The 20,133-nt window shown below is 36.2% G+C and overlaps 1 long non-coding RNA gene across 1 annotated transcript; it reads left to right on the top strand.

Annotated features, from left to right (window-relative positions):
* The first annotated feature begins 35 nt into the window (after positions 1-35).
* On the top strand, positions 36-2,947 carry LOC127547715 (uncharacterized). The gene is made up of 2 exons (XR_007950255.1): positions 36-854; positions 1,386-2,947. It is a non-coding gene; the product is annotated as an uncharacterized LOC127547715 (long non-coding RNA).
* Positions 2,948-20,133: the final 17,186 nt, after the last annotated feature.

The raw sequence follows: 20,133 nt of genomic DNA, 5'->3' as shown, positions 1-20,133 counted from the left end.
GCCCTCGGCGCCCGGAGATGGCGTCAGAGCGGCGGGGGGCGGGGGGCCGCGGGTATGAGCGCCGAGCCCGAGCACCACCAGCTGGCCGAACCCCGGCGGCTGCGGCCCCGCCCGAAGGAGACTCGGGTCACGTGTCCGTGAGCCCCGCCCCCTTTCCCCCCAGGTGACCCTGACCTCGCTCTGACCCCACCCCTTTACAGTGGAAGGTCTATGAGCGCACGTGGACCCCAGCCTGGGCAAGTCCGGCGCCTTTGTTTGTGAGACTCTGGACCCCGAGGTGCAAGGCCTTTGTGCGCGTCCGGGAGGCCGCCCCCGTGGGTTAGATCAGTGCCTCCTGCTGTGGGAGAACTAAGCCCATGTAGGACGACGTTCCTTCTGGGTGGGCGGAGTCTCCATCCCTGGGAAAAGGCTCGCCTTGGGGACGTGCCGATCCCCGGGAGCGCTGGCACTCGCTAACTTTCGCTTCCCCTGCTTGAAGGCGCCGTAAACTTTCTGTTCGTCAATCAACCACCGGCCCCCTCTCCTCCCTCCCTCCGTTTCGCGCTGCCTAAAAGAGGCACAGGGACACAGTGCTTCTGGCCTTGAAGTTAAGGACATGCGTTCGAATTCTGGAGACGGGCTACATTTCTTTGTAGCCCTCCTCTAGTCCTTCCCAGCCCGGCCTGGGCTTTCCCAGGCGGCTTAGCCCGGGCAGCAGCCGGCTCGAGTTCCGGGGCAAGCCTGAAAGGCTGCGTGCTGGGTTTCTATGCCCGAGACCCCAGCGAGTGAGTGACCAAGAGACCCCAACGAGTGAGTGACCTACTTAGCATCAAGCATCTGACACTATTAGCTTAAAATCAAAAAGGACAGATACGGTAAGGAGTGAGCATCCCGTCCGAAGTCTCCCCCCAAAATACGGGAAGCCTATGGGGGAAGTGGATATAGAGTGAATCAGTGTAACAAAGGGGTACGCGCCATTCCGGATCCGTAAAGTCTCTTTGTGGAGCCCTCTTAAAGTTCCCCTGGGCGCCAGCTTTCTGAGGGCCCTTCTACCTGCCATGACTGGTGATGCTTCCTGATGGGGCCATCCTTCCAGATCTGTCTGCAGCCATGTCCGCGCCCGTGGGCACTATTCCGGTCGCTACTGCCATTCTGCCACAAACTGCTAAGGGTCTCCTCATGGCTTCTCTAGATCAAAGCTTCTTACACCGAGGGTCACAGCCTCACATGAGGTCACATAACTGGATGTGGGGGGTCAGAAAATGACGATTTTAAATGTTTGATTTGTGTACCTATTTTATTTTCCTATGCCTCCAAGGTTATGTAAAAAATTTTCAGGCAAAAAGGGGTCCCAAGTGGAAAAAGTGGATCCCCTGATCTTACAAGATCTTATGCTTTCATTTCAGAATTTTCATTTGTCCAAGATCAAGAAAGAACAGAGATGGAGAAATAGAGAAAGCCATGGACTCACAGCTGCCATGTATAGATAGGGGACAAGAGCTCTTTTCCTTCACCTGGCTCTTGTGACCAACTATAAGTAGTCCTTGAAACAAAGAAATTAAAGCCATTTCTAATCATATGAAAAAAATATTCCAAATCATAATGATTAGAGAAATGCAAATTAAAACAACTCTGAGATACTTCACACCTCTCAGAGTGGCTAAGATGACAGGAAAAAATAATGATGAATGTTGGAGGGGATGTGGGAAAGCTGAGACATTGCTGCATTGTTGTTGCAGTTTTAAAATGATCCAACCATTCTGGAGAACAATTTGGAACTAAGCCCAAAAAGGTATAAAATTGTGCATAAAACTTTTGATCATTTGTATCCCAAAGAGATCATAAAAGAGGGAAAAGGACCTACATGGGCAAAAATGTTTGTAGCGGCTCTTTTTCTGGTGGCAAGGAATTGGAAACTGAGTGGATGCCCATCAATTGGGGAATGGTTTAATAAGTTATGGTCTCTGAATGTAATGTAATATTATTGTTCTATAAGAAATGATGAGTAGGCTAATTTCAGAAAAATCTGGAAAGATTAGGTGAACTGCTGCTAAGTGAAGGGAGTAGAACCAAGAAAACATTGTACATAGCAACAAGAAGACTTTATGATGATCAACTATGATGGACATGATTCTTTTCAACAATGAGTCGATTCAAGGCAATTCCAATAGACTTGTGATGGAGAGAACCATCTGCACCCAGAGAGAGGACTATGGAAACTGGATGAGGATCACAATCTTTTTGTTCTTGTTGTTGTTTGTTTGTTTGTTTTTTAATTTTTTTTCTTGTGTTTTTTTTTCCTCCTTTGAGCTGATTTGTGTGTGTGTGTGTGTGTGTGTGTGTGAGAATGACAAATATGGAAATATGTTCAGAATAATTGCACACGGTTAACCTATATCAGATTGCTTGCTGTCTTGGGGAGGGAAAAGAGGAAGAGAGGAAGAAACATTTGGTACACAAGGCTTTGCAAAAGTGAATGTTGAAAACTATCTTTGCAAGGATTTGGGAAAATAAAATACCATTTAAAAAAATAAGTAGTCTCTGAAGCAGTAAAGAAAAAGGGAGAGATAAACGTATTCATTCAACTTCACCTGAGTTATCTATTCTTCTCACCAATTAGACAGACAGCTAACTAGATGACTTTTCATAATCTCCTAACATAAGCTCCTCAGTCACACATGGGACTGAAACTCCTATGGTTCCTTGAATTGAAACTAAATAGAAAATATTTGCACATGTTCTAAGACTGACCTTCATAAACCAGTTCATGTTAAAATCAGAGAGGGTTTGCAATTTGTGCATCAATGAAATGTGCCCTTAATGTGTGTTCAAAGTACATAATATTTTACAGACCTGAACTGAACTGAAGGGGTCCTCAGTGGCTGAATGGCTAACTCCCACTGGAACAGGAGTTCTTTCTATAGTAAGAAATTCATCAATAAAGTCCATTTTACTTTTGGAAAATTTCCATTATACAGAAGTTTTTTCTTCCATAATTCATCTAACATTTTTACTTAATGCCTATTATGTGCAAAGCACCATGTTTAGTGGTACAAAGACAAAAGCCAAACAGTCCTTTACACTCAAGTTGCTCATCCACTTGGGGATTATGATATGTACAAAGTAATTTCAAATGTGGAAAATGCTAATAACTGATGAGGAGGAGGGAGGGAGCAATTAAGATTTTTGAGATGGTCAGACCTGTGCATTAGGAATATTAGTTTGGCAACTGTTTGGAGGATGAATCGGAGAAGGGAGGAACTAAATCAGGAGATCAGTTAGAAAGCTATTATAATAGTTTAATAGCAGTGAGTAGAAAAAAGACATATTATAGACAATGGTCATAAGATTTAGCAATTAATTAGCTATGGGGGATGGGAGAGAGAAGAATCAAAATGACTCTAAGATTGAAAACCTGGATGACTAAAAGAATGGCATAGGCAGTTTTTTCTACTGTCTTTATAACCCTAGTACCTAGCAAGTCCCTTGCACATAGCAAATCTTGATAAATGCTTGCTGAATTGCATTGCATTATTTTGAATTGCTGATTGTATCATCAACAGAACCCAAAGAATGTGGAGGAGGAAAATATGTGGGGAAAGATGTAATGAATTCTATTTTAGGCTTGAGTTTGAGATTGTGAAGAAAGGATTAGATTTTGTGTGTATGTGTGTGCCTCAGGGCAGAAGTAGGAGCAAAGGGGAGAATTAGAAGATGTAAATTCAAGGAAAACTTCTCAACATTAAGGCTGGGATATCTTTCTGAAAAGGTAGTTAGTTCCTCCTTTTTGGAGGTCTTCCTGCTGAGGCTAGGTAACCACTTGTGAAGTATGTTTTAGTGAGAATTCCTTTCTGTTATAGATTGAACTAGATTTCAGGTGTTTTTAAAATTTTGAGTCATGAACCCTTTTATATTGTGAAACTTATGATTCACTTCTCAGAATAATATTTTAAAATGCATAAAATAAAATATGTAGGATTACAGAGGAGTCAATTATACTGAAATACAATGATCAACATATTTTACAGCTCCCAAATTAAGAACTCCTGACTAGATGATCACTAGATGGTTCTTCCTACTTCCAAATTCTGTGATTCTGAGATGTCTGTGGGATATCCACACAGATATACAGCAAATAGCTGCTAATTCAAGGACTGAGTTCAAGAGAAAGTTCATCAGAACTATCATGACAATTCTTCAAATTCAAATTCAAAATTCTGTCAAATTGCAAAGTATTTTATGTGTTATTTCTTACATTGATTTTGATGCCCTCATAAAAGGCTGAATGAGAGGATGTAAGAAGGCAGAGAGAGAAAAAATGGGGGGGTTCCTGAATAGAGCTTTTGGAAATACTCCCCCTTAATGAGTACAAGGAGGATAATGATAGAGCAAAGGAAATTGTTTAGTAACCCAAGGAGAGAGTACCCAGGAGAAAGGAATACTCAGCAGTGTGGATCATGTAGTAAAGTTGGAACTCAGAATGCAAGGAACTAAAAAGTAAATGGAGATACATAATAAGCTGTATATTTATGTGTATGTATATGTGTATATATATATGTATGTATACGTACACACATACATATATACATATATATATCAAGATATATAATAAAACAAGAATATAATTTCAGGGTATAGTAGGATCAGTGAAAGATTTTGAAAAATGGAGGATATATGGACATATTTGGAGGTGGTAAGAAAAGAGAAAAGAATTACCCATTTCTTTTACTTGTGCCCCCTGGAAGCAGATAGAATAAAACTAACCTTTTTCCCACAATCTCAAGCTAAAATACAGCTTATTATATATCTCCCCAAACCATCCTGTTTCAAAGCTTCCCTGTTTCTATTAATACTATCATCAAAGAGCCAATACATGAGGATGACTATGTAAAGAATATGTAAAGTTCTTTGAACATTTTATAATGCTATTTGGTAGGACTCTTTCTTTACATATAACCTACATAGTATTGTTTTTTGTTTTTGCTTTTTTTTTTAATTAATAAAAATTTAAGTTCAAGATTAATCATTCCACAACTTTCACACTGGTTTGGAAAATGTCTTTAGGCAAGGAAATTTCATTCTTTTTCAATAGAAATTCTAGTCAGTATAATGTAGTAAAAAAAAAAAAAATCTGGATATGGGTTCCAGTTATGTCACTACCTAGCTATTTCTTTATGCTCTCTTCTCCTAGATTTTCAGAAAATAACTCTTTTCTGGTTCTTCTACCTATATGATTGCTCCTTCTCAGTCTCCTTCATAAGCCCTTTCTTTACTTTTTCAATTGGTGATCTTATCAGCTCCTTGTATTTAATTACCAGCTTTATTTTGAAGATTCTTATATCTACCTATTCTGTGCCAACCTCTCTAGTGACTTCCAAACTGATATCCATCTTTTCAATAGACATTTCAAACTCAGCATGTCCAAAACTGAAACTATTATTTTCCCCCTAAACATTCCCTTCACCCACCACCTTTCTTTTCTTTTCTTTTTTTTTTTTTTTTTTAAGTCCAAATCCTTTATTATCTCCTTCACTGTCTAGTTTCCTTGCCTGGGGCCTCAACTAGCTTATTTATTTATTTTTTATATAACTTTATATTGACAGAATCCATGCCAGGGTAATTTTTTTTAACAACATTATCCCTTGCACTCGCTTCTGTTCCGATTTTTCCCCTCCCCTAGATGGCAAGCAGTCCTATATATGTTAAATATGTTGCAGTATATTCTAGATACAATATACCTACATAGTATTGTATTTAGTTATCCTTTTAATGTTTAGTAAAATTTACTTATAAATCTATCTGATCCTGGGGATTTTAAATGGTAGCTATTATTATCATAAGGAGAAACTGAGAGAAAAAAAGATGTAATTGAGGAGGTCTAGATATTCCTCACCTTAGAACATCCTATGATTGTTGTGATTTACTTCCCATGAAACACCCCTCTGTCAAGCCTACAGTAAGTTCCTAGTGGCTCCCCTCCCGTTTGTGAGAGGTCCAGACTGACCCGACTTCATTTTTCTCCCAACTTTATTCCTGTCTTCTGGATTTCAAAATCATGCCTCCACCCTGGGGACCTTCATCTTTCCCCCTGATCTTAAGCTCCCTTATATCCAAATCCCCAGAACTTAGCGTAGTGCCTAGAGTATAGTAGGCATTGAATAAATTCTTGTTTCCTTTCAGTCAATAAACATTTATTAAGTATTTACAAGGTTACAAGTACTCTTGGGTTACAAAAAGAGGTAAAAGTAGTCCCTGCCCTCAAAGACTTTACAATCTAAGCGGGAAGACTACACGCAAACAAATTTGTACAAAGCAAGCTACATACAGTATAAATTGGATAGAATTAAAAGAAGGAAATCACTAGAATTCAGAGGGAATGGAAAAGCTTTCCCTCCTTTCCAACTCCCTCCCCACTTTCTTCCTCTCCCTTCCCCTCTTATCCACCTTCTTTTCTTCCTCTATTTCTCTTTCCCCTTCCTTCCTTTCTCCCTTCTTTTTTTCTCTTTCTCCCTCCCCTTCCCTTCTTCTACACTCCCTTTCTTCCTTCTTTTCCTCCTGTCCCTTTCCATCCAATCCACCATCCTTTCTTCTTTTCCTTTTCCCTCTTCCTTCCTGTCTTCCCTCTTTCCTGTCTTTCTCCCTCCCCCTCCCTTCTTCCACTTTCCTCTTCCCTCTTTTCCTCCTCTCCCTTCCCCTCCTATCCACTTTCCTTTCTTCCTCTATTTCTCTTTCGCCTTCTTTCCTCTCCTCCCTCTTTCCTCTCTTTCTACCCCCCCCTCTTCTTCCACAATTCCTTCCTGCTCCCTCCTTTTCTCCTTTCCCTTCCCCACCTGTCCACCTTCCTTTCTTCCTCTATTTCTCTTTCCTCTTCTTTCATCTCCTCCCTTTTTCCTCTCTTTCTTCTTCCCCCCTTCCCTTCTTCCATGATCCCTTTCTTCCTCCTCCCTCTTTTAATTCGTCTATACTAGATGTCTGTACTTCCTCTTTTCTCAGTTTCTTAATTGTCAACTATAACGGCCTTTTTTTTTCAGCCTTTTCCTCCTTGACTTCCCAGCATTTGATACTGTTGATGGACTCTCTTTTCCGAGGCATTCTCTTTCTAGATTTTGGTGATATTTTCCTTGCTTGGTTCTCCTATCTTTCTGACCAATCCACCTTAGTCTTCTTTGCTGATTCTTCATCCATAGCATACTTGCTTACTATTTAAAGTGTCCTTCAAGGATCTGTCCTGAATCCTCTTCTCTTCTCCCTCTATACTATTTCATTTGGTGATCTCATGCTCGTACAGGTTCATGTGTCATATCATGTCAGAGGGTTTCCAGATCTATATCTCTAGCCCTAATCCCTCCCTTGATTTATAGTCCCATTGTACCAACTTCTTTTGGACATTTTGAAATGGATATACCATAGACATCTTAAATTCAACATGTTCAAAAAGGGAACTCATTTTCCTTTCTCCAAAATCTTCCTCTCTTCCAAAACTTCCCATTACCTTCTAGAGTACTGTCATCCTTCTAGTCACCTAGGTTCACAATCTCAGCTTTATCCTTCACTCTTCACTCTCACCCCACAAATACAGTCAATTCCTGGCCAAATCATCTTATTTCAACCTCCCTGAACTTCTTGAAATACCTCCTTTCCAGGCACAAAATCACCACCCTTGTTTATACCCTAATCACCTCCAATTCCAACTATTGCAATAGCTTTCAAATGTCTATTCTCATTCATACAGATTCTCAATGCAGAGGCTAAGGTGATTTTTTTCCCCTCAAGAAGAGATCCACAAGCAATTTGGAACTATGTTCAAAAAGCTATTAAACTGTGCATACCTTTTGATCCAGCAGTGTTACTACTGGGCTTATATATCAAAGAGATCTTAAAGGAGGGAAAAGGACCCACGTGTGCAAAAATGTTTGTGACAGCCCTTTTTGTAGTGACAACTGGAAACTCAGTGGATGGCCATCAGTTGGAGAATGGGTGAATAAGTGATAGAATATGAATGTGATGGAATATGAATGTTATGGAATATTTTTTGTCCTATAAGAAACCATCATCAGGATGATTTCAGAGAGGTCTAGAGAGACTTATATGAACTGATGCTAAGTAAAATGAGCAGAACCAGGAGATCGTAATATACAGCAACAACAAGATTATGTGATGATCAATTCTGATGGACATAGCTTTTCTCAACAATGAGATGATTCAGGCCAGTTCTAATGATCTTATGATGATGAAAGCCATCTATACCCAGAAAGAGAACTTTGGGAACTGAGGGTAGATCACAACATAGCATTTTCACTTCTCTTGTTGTTGCTTGCTTGAATTTTATTTTATTTCTCATTTTTTTCCTTTTTGATCTGATTTTTCCTGTGCAGCAAGATAATTGTATAAATATGTATGTCTATATTGGATTTATATATATATATATATATATATATATATATTACCATATTTAACATACATTAGATTACTTGCCATCTAAGGGGTGGGAGAGGAAAGAGGGAGAAATTGGAACACAAGGTTTTGCCAAGGTCAATGATGAAAAATTATCATTGCATACATTTCAAAAATAAAAAGGCTTCGATAAAAAAATTTTTAAAAAGAAGAGATCCACTCATGTACTTCCTTCTCCCACTATACCATAAACTCTAGTGGTTCCTTATTATTCTTAGGACAAAACATCAAAAGCTTTATTCAAACCTTCACAATCTGGCCCCTTGCTACTTTTTCAGTTTTCTCATACTTTATTCCCTCCCCACTAAATCCAGGTCCATGCCTTATTCTCTCTCTCTCTCTTTTTTAAATTTTATATAACTTTTTATTGACAGAACCCATGCCAGGGTAATTTTTTTTTAACAACATTATGCCTTGCAGTTACGATTTTTCTCCTCCCTCCCTCCACCCCCTCCCCTAGATGGCAAGCAGTCCTATATATGTTAGATATGTTGCAGTATATCCTAGATACAATATATGTTTGCAGAACCGAACAGTTCTCTTGTTGCACAGGGAGAATTGGATTCAGAAGGTAAAAATAACCCGGGAAGAAAAACAAAAATGCAAGCAGTTTATATCCATTTCCCAGTGTTCTTTCTTTGGGTGTAGCTGCTTCTGTCCATCCTTGATCAATTGAAACTGAGTTAGGTCTCTTTGTCAAAGAAATCCACTTCCATCAGAATACATCCTCATATAGTATTGTTGTTGAAGTGTATAATGATCTCCTGGTTCTGCTCATTTCACTTAGCATCAGTTCATGTAAGTCTCTCCAAGCCTCTCTGTATTCATCCTGCTGGTCATTCCTTACAGAACAATAATATTCCATAACATTCATATACCACAATTTACCCAGCCTTCTCCAATTGATGGGCATCCATTCATTTTCCAGCTTCTAGCCACTACAAACAGGGCTGCTACAAACATTTTGGCACATACAGGTCCCTTTCCCTTCTTTAGTATTTCTTTGGGATATAAGCCCAATAGAAACACTGCTGGATCAAAGGGTATGCACAATTTGATAATTTTTTGGGCATAATTCCAGATTGCTCTCCAGAATGGTTGGATTCGTTCACAACTCCACCAACAATGCATCAGTGTCCCAGTTTTCCCGCATCCCCTCCAACATTCATCATTATTTTTTCCTGTCATGTTAGCCAATCTGAGAGGTGTGCAGTGGTATCTCAGAGTTGTCTTAATTTGCATTTCTCTGATCAATAGAGATTTGGAACACTCTTTCATATGAGTGGGAATAGTTTCAATTTCATCATCTGAAAATTGTCTGTTCATATCCTTTGACCATTTATCAATTGGAGAATGCATGCCTTATTCTCACACATTACTCTGAGTCTTTGCACTGACTCTCCCCCACAGTTAGAATGCTTTTCCTCCTGACCTCCTCCACTTAGTGGCTCTGGTTTCTTTGAAGACTGTTCACATCTTACCTTCTGCAAGATACTTGTCCCGCAAATGCTACAGCTTTCCTTTTGAATGAACGCTTATTCACTCTCCCACTAACTTGGATTTATCTAATTATTTACAAGTTGTGTCTTCCTCTTCCCCCAAAATATGAATGCCTTCAAGCTTTGAACTGTTTGGACCTTTCTTTCTGTTGGCAGTGTTCAGCATAGTTCCTGGAACATAATGCTTTTGGATTATTTTATTAGTTGATTTCATTTTTTACCATTTCTCCTTGTTTTGAAATCTGGAGCTGAGTAGAACAAGTTTACTTTCTTGTTTACAAGATAGCCCTTACAATAACTGAATGGACTTGTCAATATCCTCTAGAAAATATAGCAGAACTGAACACAATAAGGTAGCTAGGTGGCGTATAGTGCACGTTGGACCTGAAGTTAAATCCTACCTCTGTCGTTAACTATGTGACCTTATGAAGGAGGGCTTCCTAATTTCAGTTTCCTGATCTCTAAAATGGGAACTACTTCATAGCAACTACCTCACAGGGTTGTCACCAGGATCACAGGTAATTACACACACAGAAATTTTTGCAAATCTTCCAGAAATATATCTGCTAGCTATTATCATTGGTATTATTATTTTTATATTTTACTTTCTCTATAACTTATCTATCCTAATGCAACCTAAGATTGATTAGATTTTTTTTTAAGCATGTCCACCTGTTGTTCATAGTGAATCCCAGTCTATTAACACGCTGAATGCCAATCCGTTTTTTTTTTAAATTTTTTATAAAGCTTTTTATTTTCAAAACACATGGTATTCCAAATGCTTTCTCTCTCCCTTTTTCCCACCCCCTCCTCTAGATGGCAAGTATTCTAATATATGTTTAAAATGTACAATTCTTTTATACATATTTCTACAATTATCATGTTGCACAAGAAAAATCCGATCAAAAAGGGAGAAAAATCAATAAACTAGACAACAACAATGAAAAAAGTTGAAATACTAGATTGTAATCCATACTCAATCCCCACAGTTCTCTCAGTGGCTGCAGATGGTTCTCTATCACAAGACCATCCAATCCTTTTTAGAACTGCTGTCTAGCTGTGTCTTGAAGTTCAAAGAGCCTGAGTTCAAGTACCAGCTCTCTTGCAAACTACTTGTATAATCCTGGGCAAGTCACTTATTTTCTCCTTGAATCAGTTTTGTCATCTATCTAATAAATTTGGAAAAGAAATATATAATTAAATTGCAATAGTGAAGAACCTCAATATATCCCTTTCAGTCCAAGACAAAAATAACAAAAGGATACACAAAAAAAGAAGTTAAATACCAGAGTGTAATTTTAGAAAAGTTAGATTTGAGATATCTCTGGTGATTATTGAATGATAACAGAAAGGGCTATACATATTTCCCATTTGTGTATGATACCAAAACAAAAACTGACCATGTATTTGGTCCTTTACTGATCACAGTGTTATAAAATTCTAATTAACAAATTATCTGTGAATAAAGAAAGAAAAATTAAAGAGGAAATAATTTAATCCTAAAGAACAAATATGTCAAAGAACAAATCAAAGAAACAATAGAAAATTTTATTGTTAAAAAATGACAACAATAAGACAACATACCAAAACTTTTGATCTGCAGCCAAAATCATCCTTAGGAAAATTTATATCTCCAAATGTTTTCATCAACAAAAGATAGAACAAAACAATATCTTGAATATACAACTAAAAAAAAAAATCCTAGAAAAGCAATGAATTGAGGCAACTAGATGGCACAGTGGATAGAGCATCAGCCCTGAAGTCAGGAGGACCTGAGTTCAAATGTGACCTCAGACACTTAGGACTTCCTACCTGTGTGACCCTGGGCAAGTCACTTAACCCCAATTGCCTCAGTCAAAAAAGAAAGAAAAAAGAAAGAAAGAAAAAAAGAAAGAAAGAAAGAGAAAGAGAGAAAGAAAGAAAGAAAAAGAAAACAAAAGAAAAGCAATGAATCCAAAAACCCAACTGAACACAAAATTAAAAATTCTGAAAATCTAAGAAAAATTGAAATCACAATAACCCCAATTAAATTGCTAAATAAAAGTAGGAGTTATTGTTTTTAAAAATGAATAAATTAGATAAACAGTTGGTTATTCTAATTTTTTTTAAAAGAGGAAAGCCAAATTGTTGATATAAAACATTTATTTCCCTAATTATATGCCAACAAAACTTATGATTTAGATAAAATGGAAAAATTACAAAAAGTAAAACATCCAGATTAACAGAATAAGAAATATATTATTTAAATAATTCAATATCAGGAAAAGAAATTGAATAAGCCATAAATGACTATATGAATTTACAAATGAATTCTATCCAGCATTCAAAGAAGAATCAATTCCAATATCATATAAGCTGTTTCAAAAATAAGGAAGGGATCCTACCAAACTCCCACTATGACTCAAATAAGGTCCTGATACCTGATCCATGTTTCTCCATAGCTGCATGAGAGACAAAGGGGGAGGGAGAAATAAATAATAGATCAATATTCTTAATGAATTTTGTGAAAAGTATTAAGCAAAATATTAACAAAAAGATTTCAGCAACATATTAAGATAATTTTATTTTATTTATGTAAGGAATTCAGAGCTGTTTAATATAAAGAAAAATAACAACTATGTGACTATATAAAAAGATTCTGAAAAAACTAAAAAATTTCAGCACCCATTTTTGTTAAAACATTAAAATTCATAGGAATAAATGGGTCTCTCCTTAATATGATAAGAAATATATATCTATAACTGCAGATGTAGAACCTATATCAAATCACTTACCATCTCAGGGAGGAGAAGGGAGAGGACCGATAAAATTTGCAACTCAAAACAAAACAACAACAAAAGTCAGACCAACAAATGTTAAAAAATTGTTTTTACATATAATTAGGTAAAAATAAAATATTGATTAAAAAAAGAAATATGTATCTAAAAGAAAGAAACAATATTAGATATAAAGGAGAAAGAATATGGGCCTTTTTCATCAGGATTAAAGTGAAGATGTCTATTATCACCACTATTATTTGATTTAGTTTTAGAAATGTTAACTTTGGCAATAAGATAAGAAAAAGAAATTGAGAGAATAAGCATAGGGAAAAAGGGAAAAAAAAATATCACTTTTTTCAGATAATGGCCTATCTAAAAATCCCTAAAGAATCAGATAATAAATTAATTCAAATAATTTAAAATTATACCAAAGTTTCAGTTCATAAAATAAACGCATACCAATTATCGTTTTGATATATCAGAATTCTTCAGGAAAGAATAAAAAGAGAAATTCCACTTAAAAAATGACTAAATATACAAAATACTTAGATGTCTATCTACTAAGACATACATATGGACTATATGAATATAACTAAAAGCACTAAGAAAATAAGGACAGACTTAAGAAATTGGAGAAAAACTAATCTTATTGTTAGGCCAAAGCAATAAAATATTTCTAAATCAACTTACTAATATAGAGCCAATAATACCAGTAACTTATTTTATAATATAGTAAAATAATAATGAAATTAAGCTGAAAGAAGAAAATGGTAACAAAGTTCAAAGGAAATGAACAAAATCAGAAGGAAGGAAGCCTAGCAGTGCTATATATCAAAGTGAATAGTAATCATCAAACCTATCTAATATTGGTTGGAGAGGTCAACCAGTAGAATCAGGTACACAATACAATAATATGTTCTGGATTAACCACCAATCCCCACTATTGGCTAAGGATTGGCAAAAACTGTTTGGAAAAGTAGAATGCAATGTGACAGAAATGAAGAATAAACCAACTTCTCTCACCATATGTCAAGATAAAAAATCTCATTAAACAATACAGAGGAGCATGCAAGAGAATATCCTTCATAAAAAAGGGATAGAAGATTATAGAAGATAAAATGCGCAATTCTAATTGTATAAAATTTAAAAGGTTTTGTACAAATAAAACTATTGTAATTAAAACAGGATAGAGAACAATTAAGTGAGAAAAATTATGCAAAAATTTCTTTGATAAATATATCAAACAGATTAAAACAAATTAAAACAGATTAAAACAGATTAAAACAGATTAAAACAGATTAAACATTGAACTAAATATATAATTATATTCCCTAATGGGTAAGTAATCAAAGAATGTGAACAAGCAGTTCTTTAAAAACCCAATCAACAACAATATGAAAAATGCTTGAAATCACTACTAATTAGAGAAATGTAAATTAAAACAACGCTGAAGTTCCACTTCATATCCATCATATTGGCAAAGGCAACAGAAAGAGGAAGATGAACACTGTGGGTGTAGCTTTGGGAAAACGGGAATATTAATGTACTGTTGATGGAGGAGAGATTGATGCTCAGTCACTCTCAAAAGCAATTTTCAAATCTAGTGAGACCACTATCAAGTCTATACTCCAAAAAGATTTTTAAAAAGAGGAAAAGGATTCATATGTCCAAAAATATTTATCACAGCTCTCATTATTGTGCAAACAATTGTAAACTGATGGGGTTCTCATTGATTGCAGAATGGCTAGACATGTTACAGTATATAAATGTGATTGAATACTCATAATATTTTTAAAAATGATAAGGATTGTTTCAGAAAAATTGGGGAAACTTGTATGAAGTGATGCAGAGTGAAGGGAAGAGAACGTGAAGAACAATTTATATAATAACAATATTATAAAGACAAACAAATTGAAAAGATGCATGAACTCTGACTCACACAATGACCAACCATAATTCCAACACAATGAGTAATGTCTACTCATATTTGTTTTTTTTTTTTTTTGCTGAAGCAATTGGGGATAAGTGCCTTACCCAGGGTCACACAACTCGGAAGTGTTACGTGTCTGAGACCATATTTGAACTCTGGTCCTCCTGACTTCAGGGCTGGTGCTCTATCCACTGCACCACTTAGCTGCCCCCTACATGTTTTTTTCAATAGGGGTTTTGTCTCTCTTCCTTTCTCAATAGGGACAGGTGAAAGGTGAGGGGAAATTAAAAGGTGAATCATTGTTTGAATAGAAAAGAAAGTTTAATTTTAAAAAGAAAGCTATATATTATACTTATCATATTTGAAATGAACTTGAAGTCTTAAAGAAAAATCTAGATAACCAATTATTGAAGATATATAAAGGGAATCTTGTTAAAGAGTAAGTTACAATAAATGGACTGTGAAGTCCACTCCAGTGATGATATTTGATGGTTCTTTCTCCTCTCAATATGATTATTTTTTCATGACTATGGAAATGCTCATTTTGTTTAGTATTTAAGTAAATCAAAATATTTTAAATAAAAAGACAAAAATCTTTCCTTGTAGATATCTCATAAGATTCTAGATTTAAAATTAGAAAATTTAGAAGTTTCCTAGTTAAACTTCTTTTTCCAAATGAGGATACTTACTTAGGCCTAGAAAGGTTAAGTGACTTACTGACAGAGGTAACAGTTGACAGAGAACTCAGCTTACCTGAATCCAAAGTCAGTATTCTGGCCATTGTACCATTGTACCACATTGTCTCTTCCTAATTTGACAGAGAGAATGGGGCCAATTTATCCCAAAATTATCAAACACATCTTATAAAGAATATCTGCGGATGCATTAGGCCTTTCTGAAATTCTTTTGCACGCAGAATCAGAACTTCCACTACCTGGAAGGCACCCTGAAGCTCAGCGGATCCTATCTCCGTATGTCACCGATGAGCTAAGGGAGCACATAAAGCGTTACTTTCAGTTGCACAGCTAATAGGAAGGACAACAAGGATTCAGATCCAGTTCTTTTCATTCTGACTCCTTGATACTTTCCTACTCCACCTCCATTGTCTTTATTTCTCAAGTTTGAACAATTTCCTCACTGGTCTAGATATATATCCATCTAACTCATTTTCAAACAAATCTGAAAAGAGACAAAGGGAGGCCACTAACGGGAGGTTTGGGACTGCAATCCTTTCCAAGGTGTGTCTGCTTCGGGACAGTGTCCCTATTGGTGAAAAAAGGAATTAATTTCCTTATTTTCTGGTGTAGTTCTGGAAGGTTGGTCATTAACTCAGCAGAGGCCTGTCACACAATCCTTTTCTCCATGATATCCTCCTTTCTTGTGGCCCTGTGACTTAATACTTCATGGTAGGAAGTAATATAGTAATGCTAGTAGTGTATGTTAATATGACCATTTAAATATAAAGCAATTAGAATAACTAAAACTATCTGGTCTGCTTGACTTTGGAGGACAAGAATTAGGAGGAATAAATGGAAGATGCACAGGAAGATACCTTGATGTCAGGAAATATCTCTCAATGATTCGAATTATCCAAGAGTGGAAGGAGCTGCCCTGAAAGGTGGTGGATTTTCTCTTACTTGAAGCATTAATGCAGAGGCTGGACAATCAGATTCTGAAGATGGAGAGGGGGGATTCTTGTTAAGGAGTAAATTGACAAGGCTTTTTCTACTTGTGACTTCTTTTTACCTGAGAAATATTTACATGACCCTGGGTATATAGGTATATAAAATAGATACACAAATCAAACTTTACTGATAATAAATCATAATTCTGCAACCCCTACATTCAGTTACGAGACTCTATATGGGGTTGTACCTCCCAGTTTGAGAAGATAGGGATTATGGGCTCCCTTCCAGCTCCAAGATTCTGTGGTTCTCCCCTTTCCCTTTCCCATTATGACTATTTAAAAATCCTCCAAATAAGTAGGCATGTTATTTCTCTTTCCTTTTAGGATTGCTAACATGTATTTGCTCGTGAAATATTTTATTGCCTTAAAACAACACATTTGCACTTGAAGGACTGTCCTATTTTGTTCTATTTGTTTTTCATTCATTCTTTTGTTTCTTATTTCTACCCTCAATCCGGTTCCATTTTTGCATTGTACATTTACATTCTCTTTCAGTGGTTTCTTTTGAAAAAATTCTTTTAATGAATTTTCGGAATCAATAAAGTGAAAGAAAATTTGAAGGGACTGTGGAATATTTGGGAAATAAAAACTATAATTAGATCTGTCTTCTCAACTTCTGCCCTTCCCCTGGATTCTTGAATCTTTTAGCTGTATTTGAGGCTTTGAGCTGGCCTGGTTCTTGGAAACAAAACTTGTCATGCTTGTTAATCTCTTCTTCAGGTAAACAAGGTTTCATACCAGTTCAGCTAGTTTTATCATAGCCTGAGGGAGTGGGGGTGGGAGAAGGGGAAGCCTGGAGTGTCTGTTTTTTTCTGCCTTTTTAGTACCAGTGATGGTAGTCCAGACAACAGCTTTGGCTCTTTTCAAGAGGATTTTTCCAGCTTCCAAAGCCGGAGAGCAACCCTGGAGATAGACCATTACCTGGGAAACACTGTTTTGTAAAAATGAAGGAACATGCCAATGGGGGATTTTCAGTGTTTTATGCTTTATTGCTTTGGTGTTTCTATATTTAAGAATGCCAAGAATGTATTTAATTTAATTCAGAGTTTTAGTAAAGGGATTTGCTTTGGAAGTTAATGGCAAAAAGGGCAATTGACTTCAAGCACAAAGAACACTTGAAAGAAAAACAAAAAACTCAGTCAATTTTACTTTCTCAGGAAAAACCTTCTTACCCAGAATCACAGATACTTATGTTTTATATAATTATCTTATATAACATATAATAATCAAAACTTATCTGTGATTCTGGACAACTCTACTATCCTTCATTCCTATGCCTTTATTTATTTCAATAGAATTCATTAATGATTGATTTGGAAGAAGTTCCACTAATGGCTGATAAGTCCCTTTGTATGACAGACTTCCCCACTGGCAATCTATTTTCCAGTCTTCCTACATGATTTGCTAAGATTCTCATCAATGAAAATAAACAACAGCCAACCAACCTCCTTCACAACTTTGAAGGACTGGAGCAGAAACATTGGCAATCAGAATTTTTGCTTCTGATTCCAAGGTTCAGGTTCTGGTAATTGGTGCACAGTAAGTCAGTTCAGTCCTGAGGAACCTCAGAAATGATCAATAAATACAGGATGAATGGATGAATCACAGAAGGAATGAATGGAACAACAATGAGAAGAAATTCTGAATTCTTCTATGATATTCTTCCAAGGGAACTGTTCGGTTCTGCAAACATATATTGTATCTAGGATATACTGCAACATATCCAACATATAAAGGACTGCTTGCCATCTAGGGGAGGGGGTGGAGGGAGGGAGGGAAAAAAAAATCGGAACAGAAACGAGTGTCAATATAAAGTAATTATTAAATTTAAAAAAATAAAATAAAATAAATGCCCTGGTCTGCTAACAAAAAAAAAAAAAAAGATATTCTTCCATGGAAATCTCAGGAAATGATGACATTGTTACATTATTCCTAAAAAAAAAAATCTAAAAATCCTTTCAGGCTTTTCATTTTCAGGAGTAGTTTTCTGTGTCTTTTTAGACAGTTTATATTATTCTTGGCTCTGGGTTCAAAGTAGAGTGCCTCTCAGTTAACTTGAGTTAGCTAGTAATCTAAGCAAAGGTTATAAGGTAATAGGCTATGATGGGAAATATTCAACAACCCGGTTTTGTGGGAGATAAATGTATGAATGCATACTATTTTCTTTAATCTGAATTACTAACATATTCGTAAGATAATCAACAAAACAATAAATCAAGGTCCTTTGTAGGTTGCTGATTTCTGATACATAAATGATCCCAATGAAAGTTTAGTAGCGGTTCTATCAGGCTGGTTAAAGCTGGCTCCAGCACACACCCCTGATGACCCTATCATTTTTCTCATTCTCTCCTTCTAGAAGTTCATCTCTAGACATTGGTTGCCTTATTCATACCTGCTGGGTAATTTGGAATATGGCAGATTCCCCCCAGAATCTGGTTTCCTGGCATTTATACTTGGAAGACTATACTTCTGACAAGTGGGAATGTAATGATGATTGACAGAATAATGGCATTTGAGTTTCCAAAGCACAGAAATAACACCCAATTCAGTTCATTGGCAATGGAGACAACTATCTGATACAAGTAGGGTTTTTGGTTTGCCAATGCAAGAAGATGTTTTCTATTCTATTTATATAATTCATACTTATTTTTGCTTATGTTCAGTGACATTATTATAAATTGAATTTTGAAATTCAAAGTTGTCTCCCTCTCCAAAGATTTTCCTTTACATTCCAACTCAAGTGACATTTATATAAGGAGAAAAAAAAAAAAACAAGAAACCAAGTGCTTTCTTTTCTCTGATTCTAGCTTACATTATAGTGATAAGAACACTACGCCCTGGAGTCAGAAAACCTGGGGTCTACTCCTGACAGAGGAGTGATGGATTTAGAGTAAATATATGTGTATTTTGCCTCAAGAATTGCCTCAAGAAAAAAGGAAAAAAAAAAAGAATCGAGGTATCACCTTATAATTAAACTTATAGATGATCAGCCTCTCTGACTTTAACCAATTTGTTTCTTAGGTAATAGACATACAATCAATGACTGAAAACATACTCAAAACCTTTTCGGTTTGAAACCTGTGTTCCTGGAACATGGGCTTCTCTTAGATAGGCTTCAAGAACTTAAGGACCCTTCTTGGATAAGGACCAGAGTGCAGACCAGCCCCTCTTCCCAAATTATATTTCCTGGGAAGCATTGAAAACTTCCAATCCCTCAGAACTGTCTCTGAAAACAGTAATGTGAATAAGCCTAAAGCTTGAGACAGAAATCCAATCTTTCCTCTACATTGAGAAAGAACATAACATTAGCATAAAGTTCCAGATCAAAAAATAGGGTGGGAAAATGAACAAACAATAACAAAAAAAGAACCTGATCACAAAAATTTACTTTGGTGACAGGGAAAATCAAAACACAAACTCAGAAGACCATGAAATCAAAACAGCTTGAGAGTATAAGCAAAATGTGAATTTGATAGAAGGCCAACAAGAATTTCTAGAAGAACTAAAAATCAATTTCAAAATCAAATAAGGGAGGTAGGGGGAAAATTAGGCAAAAAAATGAAAGCAAAAGAAGAAAATTATGAAAAAACCATTGATAGTTCAGTAAAAGAGGCACAACAAAATACTGAAAAAAATCTTAAAAAACAAAGTTGACCAAATGGAAAGAGGTACAAAAATTCAACAATGAAAATAACTCCTTAAAAAGTAGAATTGGCTCACTGAGGAAAGTGATTCCTTAAAAATTAGAATTGGACAAGTGGAAGCAAGTGGAAGATATTAAGAAACAATGAAAGAAAGTCAAAAGAATTAAAACAATGGAATAAA

Source organism: Antechinus flavipes, chromosome 2, assembly GCF_016432865.1.
Source record: "Antechinus flavipes isolate AdamAnt ecotype Samford, QLD, Australia chromosome 2, AdamAnt_v2, whole genome shotgun sequence".
Taxonomy (NCBI): Eukaryota; Metazoa; Chordata; class Mammalia; order Dasyuromorphia; family Dasyuridae; genus Antechinus; species Antechinus flavipes.
Note: the sequence above shows the minus strand (reverse complement) of the source record. Positions and strands in the feature narration are given on the sequence as shown.